The sequence below is a fragment of the Dasypus novemcinctus genome, chromosome 2 (assembly GCF_030445035.2).
Source record: "Dasypus novemcinctus isolate mDasNov1 chromosome 2, mDasNov1.1.hap2, whole genome shotgun sequence".
NCBI classification, from domain to species: domain Eukaryota; kingdom Metazoa; phylum Chordata; class Mammalia; order Cingulata; family Dasypodidae; genus Dasypus; species Dasypus novemcinctus.
This window is the reverse complement of record NC_080674.1, coordinates 131,458,518-131,478,785: the sequence shown is the minus strand read 5'-3', so window position 1 is coordinate 131,478,785 and position 20,268 is coordinate 131,458,518. Positions and strand designations below refer to the sequence as shown.

Below are 20,268 nucleotides of genomic sequence, written 5' to 3'. Positions count from 1 at the left end.
TACTATGGTGCTAATAAACAACACAGAGGGTTTTGTCCTTAAAAATCAAGTTCTGAATATAAAGCTTGAAAGCCGTTATTCAAAGAAATGCTTAAATTAATGATTGGAGTACTGGAGTGTTACTAGTAGCGAGAGATAAAGACATAGAAAAAACAGACTCAATTTGAGGAGTAGAGGTGACTCCTTATCCTGCTGTTTTTATGTAAATGTAGGGATTTATCCAGAGGCTTCAATGGCAAGCAATATATACTTTCCAACCAGTTAAAAAAAGAGGGGAAGCTGAGACTGTGCCCTGGAGCTGGGAAGCAGAACAGGAAAGTTGTCAGCAGCTCGGGAGTCTCTGGCATGCAAATTAGGCCATTACCCTGTTCCTCTTTTTCCTTTCTGCAAGCTGCCAAGTCTCTAAACAAGAAGTGTGTCCTTTTAGGAAAATGTGTAAAAATGTGTGACCAACAACATGAAGGTCAGCCTTTCAGTGGTATAGATAATAACATGATGCACACACCTTCTAACCAAGGACAAACATAGTGATATAATGAAAAGGGTGCAGTAATACAGAAGAGGGAAAACTATTTGCTTACCTAGGCTTTTCAAAGGAGCTTGAAAACAGAAGCTCTCAATTAGCTGATATGACTGGGGAAGTTTTAGCACTGTATTATTTATTATTATTTATTATTTATTTGCCTGCTTGCCGCCCTTTTGTATCAAGTACTTCCCTGGGATGAAGGAGAGCTCTTGAATGAACAACAACATCGCCAACTTGAAGTTGCTTTGCACTAGGTTGCCCAGAAATACCATAACTCTAAGAGTTGGTTAATAATACACTTTTACTTCCTGACACCAGTCCACGGTGGTTAAACCTTGCTTGATACTGAAATCTGCCAGGCTAGACACACTGGGCCTTGTCACGCACACAGAGTGGAAGGAATTATGAAACATTCACAGTCTCATAAAGAAAATATTGAAACACAGGTGTCTATTTAAAAAATTGTTGCAAAGAAAATGTACCTCCTACGATGGGGAAATTCTTCCAGTACTATTTGTCTAAAGGTGAGAGTATAATAGCAATAATTCTACAAATGAGAATACAATTACGAAGGAATCTCTCCCTACATTCTAAATGTATCCATTTCCCACAGCCATCAGAATACATTATGAATTAAAACAAATACACAGGGAAGCGGCTGTGGCTCAATCAGATGAGCTCCTGTTTACCATATGGGAGGCCCTCGGTTCGCATCCCAGGGCCTCCTTGTGAAGGCAGACTTGCCCACACACCACAGAGCACCACCTGGCCTACAGATGCTGTGGAGAGCTGACTCAGCAAGGTGATGCAACAAAAAGAATGGAGACAAGCGAGAACACAGAAGAGCCCACTGTGAATGGACACAGAGAGCAGACAGCAAGCAAGCTGCAAGGGGGGAGGGGAAATAAAATAAATAAATAAATACAGACACAGAAGAATATACAGCGAATGGACAGAGAGAGCAGACAGCATGAAAAAAGCCACAAAGGTGGGGGGCTGGGGAGGGGGTTAAAAAAACAACAACAACAAATACTCAAACAAAAGAAGCATTGCACCAATCCCAGCACTAGCCATTTTTCAACTACAAACCCTCAACCCGTTGAGACTGGAGCAGGACAGTGACAGAGAAGATGAAGAGAAGTAAATGGAGGAAAAGCTGACAAAGATGAATCGAATGTGGGCAAAAGGAGTGATGACAGAAAAGAAGGTATCAAAGATAATCACTAAGAAAAAAAGGAGGGGAGTTAGATTGTATATCTATATATATGTTACTAGAATAAATTTTCTTTTAAATCCCTGGGACTACTCTACACATGAACCCTAAGTTAAACCATGGACTGTAGTACAATATTAGAATATGCTATCATCAATTGCAACAGATGTTCCACATTGATGCAAGGTGTTAATCATAGGGTGGTATATGGGAATCTTGTATTTTATACATGACTGTTCTGTAAACCCACAACTGCTGTAATAAAAAAAAAAATGAGATTAAAAAAAGATACTAAGTTTCTGAATGGAATGATGGTGCTTTTCATTGAGAATGGAACTCCGGACAAAGACTAGGTTTGGAGGAGAAAGACTGTGATGAGGAAGAATCAGAAAAGAAAAATACCCCAAAAATAGAGAAATGGTAACAAATGATGAGCCAGGACCCAGAAGAAGTAGTAAGGAATGGACATTTTGCATACAGGTTGAAGAGTAAACCTCTTAGAAAGAGGAAAGAGGTACACTCTGTCCTCTAAATTGGGAAACTCCTTTAAACTAGGAAACTTAATATTTATTGAGCACCTTACATGTGCCTAGCCTTATGCTTGCACTGTTTCTTATCTGTTAGGATAATGTTAAAAGAAGATTCATGTGTAGAGAGCAAGCTATCATTTGATAGCCTATTTTCTATGTGTCTACAGGACAAGAACACTGGTTAAGAGTAAAAGAAATAGAATGAGATTAAAAAGATGGCTATATGTAGGGTGTGCGTTGGAGAAAGGGAAAAGAAGATGACTATAGATGAATAAAAAGAATGACATAAATTGCAAGTGGATACATATAGGTCAATATCTTAATTGTTCCTGGATAACTAATGCTATTCTGATGTAATCCAAGGTCTATAGCAACTAGGATGGAAGAAAATAAAAGTTGGAAAGCAGATGTGGCTCAAGTATTTGGGTACCTGCCTACAACATGGGAGGTCCCAGGTTTGGTTCCCAGTGCCTCCTAAATAAGACGAGCAAGACAGTGAGCTGATGCGATGGGCTGGTTTGGCAAGCTGATGCAACAAGATGGTACAATGAAGAAACAATGCAGAAACACAATGAGAGACACAACAAGTGGTAGCGGAGGTGACTCAAGCCACTGGGCACCTCCCTACCCCAGATTTGATTCCTGGTGCCACCTAAAAAAAGAAAACAAGCACACAATGAACAGACACAGAGAACTGACAATGAGAGCAAATAATGAGGTGCGAGGGGAGAAAGAAATAAAATAAATCCTTTAAAAAAAGAAAATAAAAGTTATGTTATATGACTGATTACGTTCTTTAAAACTAGGTAGTGAAAAGAACTGAAAAAAATAGCAAATGTCTAAGTCACTGCTTGAAAGTACCATGGATTCTTAAACATATGCCCTTCCCAGGTCAATAGGTTAAACACATGGCTGTGTTACATTGGTTCAGAGAGCCTGGAGTAGTCCCAAGAGTTTAATTCCACAAATTAGCAACATTAGGGGACAGGATTATTGAGCAATTCCATGAACTCTCTTAACAGATGTTCTGTGTATCTGAGTTACAATGGAAATGAATAAATGCATTATTGTCAAAGTTCTTGAAATTGTCACATAGTCTTTAAAAGTTAGTTAAAATAAACTCTTATATTAATAATACCAAACTGAATAAATAAAATAAATTATTTAATTTAACAGCTTTTACTAGGCACTGGTAGATGTGAAGCACTGTGTTAGGCACTGGGGAACACACAATGATGATAATGATAATGATTGTGGTAGATTAAATCATGTACCTCAACAAAAGGCAGGTTCTTAATCCTAATCCAGATTCCTGTGGTGTGAACCCTTTTGTAAATAGGATCCTTTGAAGATATGTTATCAGTTAAGTTGTGGGGTCATTTGTGAATAGGATCTTCTAAGATCCCATTAGATGTGGCCAAACTGAATCAGGGTAGGCCTTCGCCTAAATTACTGGGAGTCCTTATAAAGAAAAGCCAGATGTCAGTGAAAGCCAGAAAAAGACACAAAAGGGATCAAAAAATTGGCTCTGTGACAGAGAACTGCCATCACCAGAATGCTACCAGCTTCAGGAGAAAGCATGGCCTTACCAACACCTTGAGGTTGGACTTGTAGCCTTCAACACCATGATTTGATAAATCCTTCTTGGTAAGGCACCCCAGTGTGTGGTGTGTCACAGCAGCCTGGCAAACTAAGACAATGATGATGATGGTGACAGGAGCTAGCCTTCATGCAGTACTTACCAGGTGCCAAGTAGTGTTCTAGTCTCCCTACATGCTTTCATCTCAATAAGGGCTCACAACAACTTAATGAAGTGTATCTGTTCTCCATATAGAAGAGCAAAGTGAGCCTTGCTAGTCGCTCTCTCTGGCCCCCTAACACTGTGGGCAGTGGAAGCCCAACCCTGAGGAAGAGCAACCTGTTCTTTCCCTTTTCTCTCCTCCTTCCACTGGTAAGTGTTAGGGAAATGGAGCTCGGAAGTCACCAAGGAAATAAGTGGACTCAGGTTGAGTCTAAATGTTGAGAAAATAGACCAGTTCTTCATACCCTGTCAAATCATATCATATATTATCATATATCATATCATATCATATCATGTGAAATCATATAATATCAGAGTATCTTGGTTATCAAAAAGATATTCTTAGCAATGTCACAAATAGCCTTGTTAAAAAAAAAAACTGTCTCCTGATTGTCAATTGTATTGGTTAATGAGTAACTGCAGAAGGCAGCTGGAAGAGGCCACACACAGCATATAATCAATCACTTTTTTAAAAGCCTAAAAATGTCTAATTGTTGTATGAGTGCTTCTGATGTGAATATGGAAGTGAGTATGTGAAAAGGCATGTACAAAAACATCGTAATATGATCATTTACATTCTATAGAGTCTCTTAAAAACAACAATGTTATATCTGCCAAGGAATATATCAAGAAGCATTATATATTTATGGTCTAAGTTAGTTTTAAAAGCTATGCTATTACAAAGATTTTTAAGTATTCTATCCATATTGGAAACATTCTTTCATCAAAATGTCTGGTTACCATTCCATATAATTGCTGATATTGGATTTCTTTTGACCCCACCAAAAACATGTTAGCTACCACTTGCAGTCTCAGGGGTATATACAAATTTATTAAACCATTCTTAGAGAAAAGACGGTAAAATTTTTAAGTGTTTATGTTTAGTTTATTAACATTATTTAAATAGTAACATAGCCAGTGTTGATTTGCTGCCACTACCTTGGAAATATTTAAACATTATTATAACTTAGCTCCACATTCCAGTTTTATCTCTAAAATTAATGCTTTTAGGCTCAATTTATGCTGTCAACAAATAATGATCATAGATGTGAGTTGGCTCATAATCCAGAGGTACTAGGTTACAATGTGTTGCCATGGAAACTGTTTTATTGCATTTTCTCTTCTTGATTTAGGCATTTGACAATCATAGCAACTGTTTGCCAGTCTTCTCACATCATTAAAAATTCAAAAACACAAACAACCAATAGAAAAGAAAAGAAGGTGGAAAAATCCCACACTGTTCTTGGACCTCACTAGAAACATAAAAAAAAAAAATGATAGCCTTAAATAAATTTAACATGGACCTTTCGTGAATAGTTTATCTCTCAGAAAGTCCAGGGTTGTTGGAAAATTCAATCAGTGGTTAGTCATCGAATGGACCTGTCTGCCTTGTGGTTCATTTTGTTTATTGCATCATATATCTTCTATGAGCACTAGGACTTTAGCCTGAAACAGCGTTTTCCTTAACAAGAGCCGTGTTTCCTTTAACGTTGTTTATTGCATCTGAAACATTACTCTTTGAAATCATGGCACATATTCCATCGAGCAAAGGTCTGCAACTGAATCCTGCATGAATGTGTTTATTCAGGATCTAGAGTAAAGGGAGGGGGGAGAAAAAAAACCTCACCCAGTTCATGTAACATTAATCACTTTGCCAGTGTTCAGCTGAGGTCATTGCCACATTCCTAGCAGTATTTTAAGGCAAGTCAAGATTAATCACGTACATTAAACCTTAGAAGGGGAGCACGTGAAATGGATCTCAAATTAGACATTTCTCTAAAGACAGAGAAGGGATTGTAGCAAAATAGGTTTACTTTGCTGCAGCTTGTCTTAGATACAATTTGCTTGCTTTTACTACATGTGGTCAATGGAACCATGATTAATCTGTAGGCTTTTTCTTCCCCAGGTCTGGGAGTTTATAGGCCACGTTTACGGTCTTTCTGAGCATTCAAAATGAAAACTCATTCACCAAACATTTCTTTTAGTGCATACTAAATACCATGCACCGTCTAGGAACTGTCCATACAAAGATGAATGAGACACAGCCCTCCTTCGCCCCACTCCCACCAAGGAGCCCACAATCCGCCCAGGAAGACTGATGCCAAGCATGTACAGTGGGAACAGGATTTTATGGGAGTACAGAGAAAGGATTAATTGTGATGGGTACTCAGAAAAGACTTTACTGAAGTTAACTTAAGAGGTAGAGAACGGTGAGAAAAGCAATCAGGGAGAGGAAACAGCATAAATACAGGCTTTGTGAGCATTCATAGATTAATGAATGAATTGGTGGGGCTGGAGCAGAAGGCTCTTGTGGAAGAGTTGAAGGGAGTGGCAGCAGATGAGATTGTACCATAAATTGGAGTCACTTTGCAGGAGTCATTGAACATGTACTTTATTGAAAATGCAATGAGAAGTCTGTGAAGAGTTTTAAGTAGGAAAATTACCATTATCAGATTGTATCAGAGACTCATAATTTGGGGTGAGGGTAGGTGGTATGACAGATCAATTGGTAAGAAAAAGAATCACTATCTGCAAAGAGGAGGATATACAGTCACCCAGATGGGTAGTTACTAATGCTTAAATTGGAACACAGAATGGAGAGGGATATATATTATGAACCAGAGGTGACAGGAATAGTCAGCTGAGCTCCCGAAGGAGTCAGAAAGTAGATGGAGAAACAGGAATCTAAAATGATGCCAAAGGATCTAGCTGGGTGAATAGATGGGTGATAATGCCACTGACTAAGGCAGGGAACATTCAAAAGGCCATTTCTATTAGGAGGTTGGGAAAAAAATATTATGGTGCTGAAGAGAGACAATAGTGCTGGATACATTGATTTGGGGTCATCGACTTAGTCGTGTGGAAAGATGAGAATGTCCAAGAGGAGAAGTTAGAGAGAAAAAAAAGAGAAGAAAGGAATGAAATGGTGGAGAAGTATGAGAAAGGACATTCAGAGGTTAGCGGAAAACAGAAGTGTGAGTGTGTGAATTTCCTACTGCAGCTATCACAAACTGCCACTAACTTGGTGGCTTAAAACACAAATCTCGCAATTCTGGGGATCAGAAGTCCCAAATGGGCCAGCAGGCTGTGTTCTTTCTAAAGGCTCCAGGTGAGAATCATTTCCTTGACTTTTCCAGCTTCTAGAGGCTGACCACCTTCCTTGATAACCCTTCCAGCTATGGCATTGCTCCAACCACTGCTTCCATTCTCACATTTCCTTCCCTCCGTCTGCTTCCATCATCACATCACGTCCCTTGACTCTGATTCATTTGCCACTTTCTTACAAGGACCCTTGGTGGATTTCACTGGGTCCATCCGATAAGGCAAAATAATCTCCCCATCTCAAGGTTCTTAATCACATCTGCAAAATCCATTTTATCATGTAAGGTAACATATTCACAGGTTCCAGGGACTTGGATATGAACATCTTTGGGGGGCCGTTATTCAGTCTATCACTCTCTATGAGGTATCCTAGGAATGTAGCCATAAGAGAATTTCAAAAAGAAGTTGAGGGAGCTGATGTGGCTCAGGCAGTTGGGCAACTGCCTCCCACATGGGAGGTCCCAGGTTCCAGGTGTCTCCTAAAGAAGAAACAAACAGACAATGAACAAACAATGACCAAAACAATGAACAAACTGATGGGGGGGGAGGGGGATTTAAAAAAGTAAAAATGTTAAAAAAAAAAAAGGAGTTGATGGTCAACTATAACAAACGTGGCCAAGAAGTTAAATAGGTTAAGAACTGAGACATCTTGGAGAAACTATTTCCCATTTATGTGATCATTTTTACATTGAGAAAGAACGATAGACGTTTGAGGAATTTTTGTGTTTCAGTAAATAAAAAGTAAACTTGGCCCACAAGAAAAATTTCTCAAAGACAGAAAATTTAAGAATAAATACAAGATTAAAAGTATTTTACCATGGGCTACTTAAATATATAGTGCAATCTGTACTTACAATTCTAATGGGCTCATATTTAAGAGAATAATGTTACACTGAAGAGACTAACATTATTTTGAACCATTGCAGCTTTGAATGTTCATAATATGCATATTTAAATATGTCCTTATATTGTACATGACAGATTTACACACTTCCCATGTCAACCATCATACACTTAGAATAAAGATTTATTTATTTTTTAAATTACATTTTACACTCCCATAAACGGAGAAAATTAAATCATAAAAATATACACAAAGTTACTGTTTACAGTCTACTACTCACACTAGAACCATCAGTGTTGGTGATTTTCCTTCCTGTGTTGAGTATGAAAAGAAGGCCCAGGTAAGAGTTTTTTTTCTGCATGAAACTTTGCATGGCAAGGACTGAATTTTCATTCGAATCTAGATAACAGAAACGAGAGGTGCAAAATATCAACTTCTTACAGAATAAAAATTTTTTTAAAAATCCATGGAGCTGCAAAACACAAACAGTGAACCCTAAGTTACACCATGGGCTATAGTTAACAGTATAGTTATAAAACGTGTTGTCATCTGTTGTAACAAATGTTCCACACCAATGCAAAAAGTTAAAAATTGAGTGGTATATGGGAATTCTGTATTTTAAGCATGACTGTTCTATAACCCACAGCTTTTTTAACAAAAAAAAGCCAACTTCTAATAGAACAGAAGGCTGAAATTGTATTCATCTATGCTTGGTCTCACCTTCATTAATATTGAAAATTACAGAGTTGGTTATCATATCATAGCCAGAAGCTACTGGAAAAATTGACACTATACGTAGAACTTGTAAACATCATTTTGGGTAGATTTTGCATTCCAATTAGTTTTCTATTCATTCATACAATAATTCATAAGTCATTCATTCAGTCTGTAGTTACTGAGCCAGGCTGTGAGAAGATTTAAGATGGAGACACGGTCCTTGCACTCAAGGAGTTAATACTCTTGGAGAGACAAGAAAAAATCCCAGCTCCCTACTGTGATAGACTTCTGTAAGGCTGTGTTCTGTACAATCCCTGTGTACTGTGAGGTATCAGGTACACATAGATTACCCATAACCCAGGCGTTACTGCACCCTCAGCTTAAACCAACTGGTATCTATCTATATGTATTGCAATCCCTGGCCACAGGGACTAGTTCAGAGACAAGGGAGCTGACTCAGTCAGAGCCAAGAAAAGGTGAAGAGGTATTTGCTAGGGCTTCTGGGAGAGACACGTTCCTTCTTTCTTTTTGAGAGCCGTTGAAAAGGGCCTTTTATCATCCTCTGGACGACGTGAGGATGTGAGGTAAGGAATTGCTTCTGGTATTTTACCACCAGGAGCAATGGGCCTTAAGTGGTTGTGGTTCCTGTGTGGAGCCTGAGGAGGACGGCAATGGTAAGGCAGCAGAATGGAGGAATGGAGCAACCAGGTCCTGAGTGACATCTGAGCACTGGATGAAGCCTCTCCCAAAGCCAACATCATCTCAATTGCACGAGTTCATGATTTCCCGGGTTTTTTTTTGTTTACTTGTTTGTTTGTTTTCTTAAACCTGATTGAGTAGGATTTCATCACAATCACTGGACTTCTGACAATGGCACTCATCCTAACATCTCCCCTGTATCTCATTTTCACGGCTATTCAGGTATCTGCTGGTCCCTCTTCTTCCAGTGTTCTGAGGCTCAAATGGGCCCCATTGGAGTCTGTGAGAGTTCTGTATAAGTTCATCCTCTTTGAGAGCTTCACCTATAAGCACAGAGGTGGACCCAACTGCTTTCTAACTCATTAATTTCCTTTCAGTCTGAAGGGGATATGCAGACAAAGAGAATGGAATATTTAAAAGAAAGGTTTAATATTCAAAGTTAGTCTCTAATCCAGATTTGACTCTATCCCTCTAGATCTGAAGTTTTGGGTGTTGTTTTCTTTTAATATCCCCAGGAACACTCAGCAAAATGCACAGCATTATATGATACTTCATAAAGAGTTACATTTAAATCAAATGTACCCCATGATACAAAAAAAATTTTTTTCCTGTTAATCTGAAAATAACATGTAAATATTGGATTAAGTTTCTAAAAATTAGAGCATATTCAGTAACTGACATATATTGATGGGCCAAAGGGGCCAGGTTATGTGCTAAGCCATTTAATAACGTCACATTATTTAACACACAAATCAAAACTAGCACTTTTGTTACTCTCAAAGACCCAACGTTTTATGAACATGTTGTACTTTTGCTGAGTTCTTTCAGAATCAGAAACCGTGCTTTTCTCCTTTCTCCATATTGCAATATTCCAAATCTTCCAGACCAGAAAAGAGTGTAAAGATAAGGCTACTTTTAGCCTAATTGATTTTGTTTGCAAAAACTAATTCCCATTACCTGAGTTTACTTAAATCTCTGGCAAGGGACTACTCTCCAGGAAACTTCTGGGTAGTAGAGAGTCTAGCCTAGGAATTTGATCATTTTGTGTCCCAGCCTGGGTTCTCTACATACTACAATGCACACATGTATAAATTGCCATTGGTCTGAAGCTGCTGTGCTTTAACACGGGAGATGCTCAATAAGCAAGTATAGAATACATCCTAACTTGGCTTCTCAGAAAGGATCTATACCTCATTAAAGAGAGCTCATCAACTTCTGCGATCCCTATAGGGTCAGAAGCAATTTTAGAGAAGAGATGGAATTTGCCTCTGACACTCAGGCCCTTTGCAATCCCCTCAAATTCCTTCTTTTCATCAGGAGAGGCGCAGGCCTCTGGCAACAAAGGGACCCACCAAAAAGACATGACACAACTAGATAGGGAAAAAAAAGTGTAAATTAGCTCTTTCCTCTAAAATGTTTGCTCCAGGGCTCCTTGTCTTCATGCAGGTCTCTCTCCACAGGTACCCTCCCCAGGGAAGCTTTCTTGACCATGCCTTCAAATCGCATCCTAGGACCTACTAAATTTTCCTTTTTTTAAAAAAGATTTATTTCTTTCTGCTGCCCCAAGCCCATTGTTTGTGCTCGCCATCCTCTGTCCTCTCTGCCCCCTCCTTTTATTTTCTTCATACTAATTATCATTTTTGGATACTTGTTGATTGCCTTTCTCTTCCCCCCCATGTAAGCAGTAACTGTGTCTATGGCTAACTTGCCTGGGCACTGGCTCACCATGCAGGAACTCACGTGGGTACTTGGCTTACCACGCAGGCACTCGACACTGCGTGGGCACTGTCTCGCTGCACAGGCATGCTTTCCCTTCTTCTTTTTCACCAGGACATTCCAGGGATCAAACCTGGGTCCTTCCATATGGTAGGCAGAGTCCTTATCACTTGAGTCACATCTACTTCCCTGTTACATAGTCTTTTGAGGCCATCAAAACACTTTTGCACCATCCTGCAGCAAATACAAGAAACATATGACCTGAAGAAGGTGAAGAAAGTAATGGTGAGACCCACTCTCTTTGCAAACCTGTTTGGGGTGCTGGCACCCTTTCAGAAAGTCCACCTGGCTGGTGAAGGACCAGGAGGTGCTCATGAAGTCAGTGGAGCTGCTGCAGGTCTTAGCCCAGGACCTCAACCATTTGCAAGAGTAGCTCCAGAAAGCCCTGGTGGACCTCCTCTCTGAGGTCCCAGAGGCCACACTGAATGCAATCCTGCTGAGTGTCCTCAAGGTGAACTGAACATGGTGCTTGGCTCCCCCAAACACTTGGAGCTCTTCCTCTTGGCCCAACAGGAAGTACCTGAGATGCTGAAGAGCTGCTGGGATCAGGCAGCCTATTCTTAAATGAGAATCTTCCCAGGCTGGTGAATGTCCTGAAGGTGGCCTCTGCCTCTGTGAAGAAGGAATGCAAGCTGCCCACTGTGCCTCTGGTCCTGCTCTGCTTACATTCCAGAGGGCAAATTCTCATGGTTCTGGAATGAAGTGGTGGAACAGGGACTGCTGAAGAAGCAGTTCTGGCTGGCCAGCTACCTGTGTTTCCACCTGCTGGCTGCAGCCTTGACCCTGCTGCCCAAGAAGCACTTGTGGCTGGTGACATGGGAAGACTTGATCTGCCAATACAGGGGGCGTTTGATCACTGCTAAGCTCCCAGACCAGGTGAAGTTCGCCCTGGAAATGGATGAGTATTTGGGCACCTTCCTGAAGGGCTGCCATTTTGACCCTGCATGGCAGCTGGCCTTACTCTCCCTCAACAACCAGGGCCACCCTGTCTTGCCCACCTTCTGGCAAGTAATGCTGTTCCTGAGGTTCCCTCAGGGACTACGTGTCCTGACTGCAGGGCATGTTTCTCCAGCCTGACCTAGACTCCTTTCTCAACTTCAGCACCAACAACCAGAATAAAGCCAGGACTCTTCACTACACATACCTGAGTGATCTGTGTTCCAGGTTTGGAAGTGGATCATCCTCTGCCTGGTCAGTATAGTGGAGGACACTCAGGTGGAGAAAGAGGAGGTCTTGGTCAAGGAGACGGCCAGGTTTTATTTGTTCCCCTCATTCCCTGATACAAAGAAGCCCATGTCCCAAATCCCAGAGCCTGGGCAGCGGCTCTCCTTCCCTTTGGAGAGTGGGCCTGAAAGGTCATCAGCAATGCCTTCTTCAGTCTGCTGCAGGTCTTTAGCTTGCTGTCCAGGCAGACGTCAGGCCAGACCCAGGACAGGCAGCCCTGGACCTACCACTTGGTGCAGTTTGCAGACATGTTGCTAAGCCACAGCTGCAACATGGTCACTGTGACAGCCTTCATGGCTCAGCAGCACCAGGCCTGGAACCAGATACTATAGGCTCTGAAGGGATTAGAGGCCCGCTCCTTGGAGGTCAAGGTCATTGCCTTCCAGCATCTGTTAATCCTGGTAGGCATCCACCTCTTCAAGTTCCCAGCAGAGAGCCGTGATCTCCTCAGTGACATCCAGTCCTGCACCTGGAAGAACTGGGAGGGGAAAACCCACAGGATCCACTTCAATGCCGTCAACTCCCAGGAGCGCCATGTGGGTGGCCCAGCCCAGCCACCTGATGTGCCAGGTGGTTCAGAGCATGTTCAGCCACATCTGCCCTCACCTGACTCAACATGCCTTGCAGTTCATCCTGAATGTGCTCAGACCCTAGAAGGGACAGGACAAGAGTGACAACATGGTGGTCATGGATGATTCTGATTAGAAGAAGCTGGAGAATGCAAAGGGCAAGAAGGGTCAAGGCGGCTCAGACAGTGGGAACCACAAGGAGGAGAGCAACAAGAACAACAAGAAGGAAGAGGTGGAGCAGAGCTATGAGGGGGCCCAAGATGAGGACAGGGACCAGGACATTCGGGAGCAGATGATGGCAGTGCTGAAGGCAGGGAAGGCTCTGGGCCAAGTAGACAGCAAGGAGGAGGAGGAGCTGGGGGATGAGGCCATGATAGAAGCTGCACATCCAGGTCTAGAAACATAAGAAGAGGGAGCTTCAGAAGGAGAAGGTACTGCAGAGGGACTTCCAGATCCGGGTGCCAGACCTGACCGAGGTGCTGGTAACAAAGCAGCCTGAGCAGCCACTGGTCTTGGAGTTGCTCGAGCCGCTGCTGACCATCATCTGCCACAGCATGTGCACTAGCAGTGCTAAGCAAGAGCAGGACCTCCTCTATAAGACAGCCCCCACATCTTCATGCACCACTTGAACCATGCCCAGCATTACTGCCACGACTTGGACAACTCTGTAGAGATGCTGCATGCCCAATGGAGCAGCTGCTGTAGCAGTCCAGCCACCAGGCAGACTCCTCCCTCACTCTCTACTACTTCAAGGCCACCCTCTATCTGCTTGTTGTCTTGAAGGGCAACACCACCAACAGCTCGACCCTCAAGACCTCAAAGAAGCAGAAAGCCAGTAGTGGCTCTAGTGCCAATTCCAAGGTCCCAGAGGCTACCAGCTGCTTGGGCTTGAGCCTCACCCCAAACTACTAGTCAGCGCTGAGCTCCTTTCTGACCAAGCACAACTGCCTACTCACTGTCCCCATATTTCTCAGCCTCTTCACCCAGCTGCTACCCGTCATGGTCCAATATGACAGGCCCAGCGTGGCCCCACCAGAAGGCTCAGTCCTGCCTCCTGCTCCAGAAGTCTGTCCATGCAGAAGCTGAAGCTGTGCTTTGACCCTGAGTCGAAAAAGCTGACTGGTTGGATCCTGGTGAACATCACTGAGAACCTGCAGACACTGGGTAAGGTGTAAGCCAAATCAGAGCAGCAGAACAGTCTGTCCTCCTTAGAGCTACTCATCATACTTCTCAGGACCGTGTATCAACAGAATCTGATGGTGGACCTGATCATGATCATGGGCGTGCTAGAGGGCCTCCAGCCCAGCCAGCAGCACAGCTACCTCTATGACCTCTACTGGAAGGTCCCAAAGTTCCTAGGAGTCTGGTGCCCCAAGTCAGAGAAGAAAGATGCCAAGAGAGTCCTCAGTGCTGCCTACACACCCACTCCCCCCTCCCCACCCAAGCCCTGTTAGCATGAAGGCATGAAGCAGGGGAAAAAAGGATTCCTGCGGAAGACCAAGAAGCCCAAGAGACACAAGCCAGAGGAGACCACGGAGGAGGAGGTCAGGCCTGCCTCCCCTGGTGGGGGAGAGCCCCCGGCTCGCCATTGACAGCCCAGCACCCCACCAAGAGCCCCAGCACCCCAGCGGCTTTTCAGCTCAAAGCTAAGGTTTGAAGGCTTCTTAAAAAAAGGATGGCAAAAGCTTTCTGGCAAAGGTATTTTGTTTTCTATTAGAAGCAAAGCAAAGTGGGTCATAGGCTTTTCCCATATCTATGGCCAACTTATCTTTTCATTGAGGGCTTTATAAGACATTGCTCCATTTAACCAGCAAACCACATTGCCATATATCCAATTCTTCCAAAAGAGCTGCTTCTCTAAGTTTTTTGATCTTTGCTAAATGTCCAATCATGCATTTTTCACTCACACATAGTTTAACCTCACCAATGGCTCTTTTGGAAGTACTTTTGTGGAGGTAGTGTGTATGTACTGGCAAGAGACCAGACCTGGATTGGAATCCCAGCTCCCAGCTCCTACACTTTCTTTCTTGAGCCACTTTTTTTTTTTTAAGATTTATTTTTATTTCTCTCCCCCCTCACCCCCCACCCCCCTCCATTGTCTGCTCTCGGTGTCCATTTGCTGTGTGTTCTTGTCATGCAGCACCGGGAAACTGTGTTGCTTTTTTTGTTGCATCATCTTGCTGCATCAGCTCTCCATGTGTGCAGTGCCACTCCTGGGCAGGCTGTGCTTTTTTCACAGGGGCGGCTCTCCTTGTGGGGCACACTCCTTGTGTGGGACACCCCTACACGGGGGACACCCCTGCGTGGCACAGCACTCCTTGCACATGGCAGCACTGCACATGGGCCAGCTCACCACATGGGTCTGGAGGCCCTGGGTATCAAACCCTGGACCCTCCATATTGTAGGTGGATGCTCTACACCACAACCACTTCCCACTTGAGCCACTCTTTACCTCCCTCTACCTAACCAAAAATTTAATGGACTTAAAATAATAACCATTTTATTTGCTTATGAATCTGTGGTTCAGCAATTTGGGCTAGATTCAATTGGTAGTTCTGCTACTACTTTCTCCTGGGGTCTCACATGCAGACATAGAGTGGCTCAGCCAAGGCTGGTTGGGCTAAAATGGTCTCTCATTCTGCTAGGGCACCTCAAATCTCCTTCCTATGACCACCCAGGAGGCTAGGTTCAACTTCTTCATCTAATGGTCTCAGTGTTGGAACCACAGCCAAAATAGAGCAAGTCACACATGCAAGCATTTTTCAAACCTCTACTTGGGTCACATTTGCTAATGTTCCAAAGGCCAAACCAAATCTCATGGCTAGGTCCATATTCAAAGCGTGGAGAAAAAAAAACAAAACCCCACTTCATATGGAACTTGTAGGCAACTAAAACTTCCAGGATTTTCTCCTACAAATTTCCATTAATCCAAATCTTAATGTTATCCCATCCAAAAAAATCACTAAAAATAATAAAAATACCATAAAATACATAAATTTTTCCTTATTCAATTTATTGTTTTTCAGTTTTTAGCTCATCATTATAATTTGTTGAGATTTTTCTGAATCCACATTGTGTCACCGAATGCATTCACTTGCCTTCTTATTTTGTGCCAAATTCAAATTTGATAAGCCAACTCCCCCAGTCTTCAGCAAAGGAGATGATAAAAATGTTGGGCAGGGAAGTCCTAGTACACAGACTTACATTATATGACTAGAAATTTCCTTCTGGGTTTAACCAGCTATACAGCCTCTCAAATTTCCTGTTCTCCATTTTTCATACCTCTCCCCTTTCTGAGCATGTCAACGGCAATTTGTCATAAATCTTGCTGAAACTAATATTTCAATTGTCTACAGCATTCCCTTGTTTACCTACCTCTTTAATCAATCTAATTTTTTCCCCCAGTGAAATGAAATTAGTTTGTCATGGCTTGTTTTTATCTTCCTATTGACTAATCTGCAACCTTCCATGCAAATGGGCCCATCTCCTTTGCCCGTCCTCTTTTTAGCATCCCTGATTCCACTTATTATCTCCTGGATAATTCCCTTATTATCTCCTGGAATCTTTTTTGCAAATTCAGGCATCCCCCTCACGTCTGAAAAATTAGTCTCTTCTTCTTCATTAGATCATGGCCATCACCATTAAAGTTTTGATTTTCAAAACTGATCATGTGTCAGAATCACCCAAAGGGCTTGTTAAAACACAGATGCCTGTGTCTCACCTTCAGAGTTCCTCATTCAACAAGTCTGGGGTAGGAACAAAGAATTTGCATTTCTAACAAGTTCTCAGGTGGAGCTGATGCCCCTGGTCTGGAGATCATATTTTGAGAGGCAATCACCTAGCATAGCATACTCCATCTTAAAGCATATAACTCTCCTTTGATCTGAAAAACACAAAAATGGTGCCCCATTTTCCTCTTCTTCAGAGTGCTGCCCAATATCACAATCAACATTTCTCCACCTCCCATTCACTCCCATGCCATTGAAATATCTTTTAGTAAATTCATCAATGCTTTTCTTGTTGCCAAATACAAAGGTCACTTCTCTGACCTACTTGTTCTTTCCTGACTTACTTTTTTTTAAAAAGATTTACTTTATTTTTCACTCCCACCCACACATTGTTTGAGCTTGCTCTCTCCTCTCTGTGTCTATTTGTCATGTGATCATCTTCTTTTTAGGAAGGACCAGGAACCGAAACTGGGACTTCCTATGTGGAAGGCAGGTGCCTAATTGCTTGAGTCACCTCTGCTCCCTGCTTGTTGTGTCTATCATTGTGTTTCTTCATTGTGTTATCTTGTTGCATCATCTTGTGTCAGCCATCATGCTAGCTCACTATCTTGCTCATCTTTTTTTGGAGGGATTAGGAACCAAACCTGGGAAGTGAACTTGGCCCAGTGGTTAGGGCATCCATCTACCACATGGGAGGTCCATGGTTCAAACCCTGGGCCTCCTTGACCTGTAAGGAGCTGGTCTGTGCACCGTACTAATGCACACAAGGATTGCCGTGCCACGCAGGGGTGTCCCCCATGTAGGGGAGCCCCACACGGAAAGAGTGCGCCCCATAAGGCAAGCCGCCCAGTGCGGAACAAAGTGCAGCTGGCCCAGGAATGACGCCACACACACAGAGAACTGACACAACAAGATGACGCAACAAAAAGAAACACAGATTCCCATGCCACTGACAACAACAGAAGCGGACAAAGAAGAACACGCAGCAAACAGAGAATAGACAACTAGGGCGGGGGGGAGGGGCGTGGAAGGGAGAGAAATAAATAAAATAAAAAATAATAAAAATAAAAAGGAACCAAACCTGGGACCTCCCATGTAGTAAGTGGGCATCCAACTGCTTGAGCCACATCTGCTTCCCTGACCTATTTTTATTCTCTCAATCACATTAAGAATTTCTTTCTTTAAATGTGTTTCTTTCTCTGTTAGTTACCATGATATCATGTTTTTTAATGTTTTGCTTCCTAACTCACTGATTGCCTCTTATTTTCTTTTGCTGGCTCCATCTTCTCTGCCCAAGGCTTAGTCCTGGACTTTCTTCTCTATCTCATTCTCCCTATAGGTTATCTTACCTAGTTTATGGTTTTAAACACCATGACTCCCACATTCATACTTATTAGCCAAAACCTCATCCTCAAGCTTTAGACATATATCCAATTGCCTTCTTGACACATTTACTTGGAGGTATTTCAAGCATCTCTAACTTAAATCTTTATTTTCTATTGTAAATCTAGTCCTCCCCCAAATTATCTCTGGAGTAGGCAGAATATTGGTCCCCAAAAGATGTCCACATCCTAATTTCTGTATCCTGTGAATATGTAACCTTACATGACAAAAGGTATTTTGCCAATATGATTAAGGACCTCAAGATAGGGAGATCATCCTGTTGTCCAATTGGGCCCCAATTAATCACAAGAGTCCTTAAAAGTGGAAGAGGGAGGCAGAAGAGTCAGAGAAGGAGATGTGACAATGGAAGAAAGCATAAGAGAGATGGCAGTGTGATTATCCAGGTGGGCCCAATCTACTCCTTTCCCCACTGTGGTCAAGGTGATAAGTGACCACAGGAAGAGATTCAGAGTGTGAGATGTGAAAACCACTATTGCTGGCTTTGAAGAGGGAGGAAGGGGGCCATGAGCCAAGGAATGTGAGTGGTCTCTAAAAGCTGGGAACGGCAAGGAAACAGATTCTTCCCCAGAGCCTCCAGAAAGGAACAGAGCTCTACCTTGATCCCAACCCAGTGAGACCGGTGTTGGACTTCTGATCCATAGAACTAGAAGATAATCAATTTAGTTTTGGGGTTTTTTTTTTTATGCTGCTAAACTTGTGCTGATTTGTTATAACAATAGAAAATTAATACAATCTCTATCTCCAGAAGTGGCACCAACATCTACCCAGAAGCTCAAGCCAAAACCTTAGGAGTCACCCCTGATACATCCCTTTTAACTACTTTCTTCCTACCCAGTCCATCAGCAGATTCCGACAGTTCTAGCTAGCAAACAGATCATGAACTTATACATTGGGCCTAGTCAAGGCCGTCATCAACTCACATCTGGACTATCGCAATAGCCGCCTAAATGGTCTCTTTGTCTCTATACTGACCCCCATATAATTGATTCTTCATTTAGCAGTCACAATGATCTTTTGAAAAGTGCATGACACTTCTCTCCTTAAAACTCTTTAATATCTTCCCATCACATTTACCATAAAATCCAAGCATCTGAACATGGCCTACAAGGTCCTTCATTACCTAGATCCTGCTCATTTCTCTGATTTCACTTTGTTTTTCACTTTACTCTCACTCACTTTGTTTACCCTATTGGATTCTTTTCTGTCTCTATAAAGTGCCAAGCTCAAGGCCATGGCCATTATTCTCTCTGTACATGGATGGTTAATTCACATGTTTTCATTTTTCCAATTCTGAAGTCAATTATCACCTCCTCAGAAAGGCCTTCATTGACCTCTCCAGCTAAAGTATCCCACACCACCAGTCATTCTTTGTCATATAACCCTGTGTCTAATTATCTAGATTTGTTTTATTTGTCTCCTTTGTTCCTCAGCTAGAATGCAAGCTCCATGAGGCCTTCCTGGCTAATTTCAAACTTACCTCCCCAATACTTACAACAGTGCTGGCACAGAGTTGGTGATAAATGAATGCCCCTTGAGGGAGTGAGTGGGTGAGTGAGTGAGTGATGAGATGACATTTGGTTTTAACAAGTCACAAAACCTATTTTGGGATTAGGAATGTAGGCAGTGATTTCTAGAGTATAAGCCTTATTCAGATTTGCCTGGTTCTTATTTTCTAGCATATCTCTCATACCCCAGAATTTCTCAGAGACACTGAGAGTGACTTTATGACCACATCTGCATTATCATCATAGAATTTATAATCAAGTTTTTTCTTTATGGACTCACACACAGATTCCAAACTGAAAAGGGCTGGAGACAGGAGTGGGAATAGGCAGAAAGAGAGTAAGAAGAGTGGTAGGTGTAGTTAAAATTATGACTTTTAAAAAACATGTATATTACAAAATAATCTATTTACCCACCCAGTGATGAACTCTGTGTTTCCCTTGGAAATGTTAGTAGCAGCCAATGCTTTCTGAATGAGGCACTTGGAGTCCCTTGATGATATGTTCAATGCCATATCAGTGTTAGAAAGTTTTAATCTGCAATTAGATATATATTAAGCCATTCAAATATCATTGAATTTTAATGATTTGAATCTATGAAAATATGTAAATTAGTAATGGCTTATTAAACTT

The 20,268-nt window shown here is 42.1% G+C and overlaps 1 pseudogene; it reads left to right on the top strand.

The window, feature by feature from the left end:
- Positions 1-1,016: 1,016 nt before the first annotated feature.
- LOC101443042 (myb-binding protein 1A pseudogene) lies at positions 1,017-14,593 on the top strand (annotated as a pseudogene).
- Positions 14,594-20,268: the final 5,675 nt, after the last annotated feature.